Source organism: Dicentrarchus labrax, unplaced genomic scaffold (assembly GCF_905237075.1).
Source record: "Dicentrarchus labrax unplaced genomic scaffold, dlabrax2021, whole genome shotgun sequence".
Lineage (NCBI taxonomy): Eukaryota > Metazoa > Chordata > Actinopteri > Moronidae > Dicentrarchus > Dicentrarchus labrax.
This window is the reverse complement of record NW_026136718.1, coordinates 30409582-30411222: the sequence shown is the minus strand read 5'-3', so window position 1 is coordinate 30411222 and position 1641 is coordinate 30409582.

Below are 1641 nucleotides of genomic sequence, written 5' to 3'. Positions count from 1 at the left end.
GCAGCAGTGGTTATTTTTTCCGTTGGGACCCACCAAGTCAACCAAACTATGAGTATGAAAGAAACTAAGATCCTGTACACAAAAAAAGAAGAACAGAATGTATTGTATTTATAATAGAGAATAAAGAAGCACAGATTGTTGACTTCACGGTACTTGCCTCTGGCCTAGGTAATCTTGCATGGAAGCTGTACTTGCAAGATCATGCGAGAATCCATCTTGTGTCCAACCACAGTGGTTCAGACCAATAAGCGTTTTATGAGAAGTGACCCTTTGCTCAACAACAATGGCAGCTGCTAAAAAGGTTAGTGCAGATGCTGCTGGCATTGGTTAGAACTTAAGGCTTTTCTTCATTGAAAAGATATATTCACTCTTCTCCTGACTGGCTTCGATAGGTGTTTGACTATATTGTATGGTTGGTTGATCTGATTGGTTGTTCACCTGTGATAGACAGTGATAGACAGATGGTTCTCCATGGTTAAAGTAATCTGTAATTTTTTTTTAGAGTTTTTAGAGTATTCTATTTGCAGCTCTAACCCTACGAAGGCACTTGCTTTGCTCTTTGTATCTCATCTCTTACGAGATAATGATGACCAATTAACTCAGCTTTCTCCTGGAGTGCAGGTCCTTGATAGCCCATTTGCAGCTAAAAAGCTGCTTCATTTTTAACATCTTATTTTCTGGCAGTACTGTGGCATTCTGCATCATGTTGTCAAGCTGGGATCCAAACTACACATAGAGAGCACATTCCACATGAGGAGTGTTTCAGCGAGATACTGTACATCATCTATGAGACAACCCAGGTTGAACAAAGCACGGCAGGCGTGCCAGACAAAGAAGTTTTAGCAAATATAAATTTTCTTGATGTAGAGATCACCCAGAGAGAGAAAGCACTGGTGTCTAAGGTGTGTTGAATCTAAAAATCTAAGGACAGAGACATCCTTGCTCTCCCAACGAGATTACAGTTTGTGTATTTATGTTGGTGATCTATTTCACATAGGCCCTGAGCCTGAGAAAAGCAGTGTCATCATGAGAGCAAGAACATGAGTTCATATTTCTGTCTCTACCATTCTGTTCTGTTTTCTGTGAACTCTGATCAAAATGGACAAAACCAGAACCTCCACTGCCAACCTGGAACTTCTGCTGCTGATACAGTAACTTCTGTTACTAGTAGAGTTACCTGCACAGCTTACCAGTACCTGAGTGAGTTTGTGACACTGTTTAAGGTTGTAATGCTTCCATGAAAAAGTAAGCTAAGTAAGTGGGAGATGGTGAAAGTCAGAGAGTACAAGCCAACCCAGTCTCACTCCCAACTCTACTGTAGCTTGGTCAGTGCCCCTATGCTTCAAAAGGTATCTAGTGTAATTTCTTGAAGCGCAGGCCTCCGTGGACCTATTAACAACAATAAATATGTAACATATACAACTTCCAGACAAGTAAGAAATAGTAAATATGCAACGTCCAGTTGACCACTTGCTAAATATCATTAGGAGTGCTAGAAGGAGCCAGAGGAACCTAATTTTTCACCAATTATCTGTCTCAGGTACTACTGTCATTACCAACGGCAGCTTTAATGGATATTTATGGTGTAAAACAACTAGCTATCAGTCAAATAGATTTAGTTTTTCTTTCTCTCATTTTGTT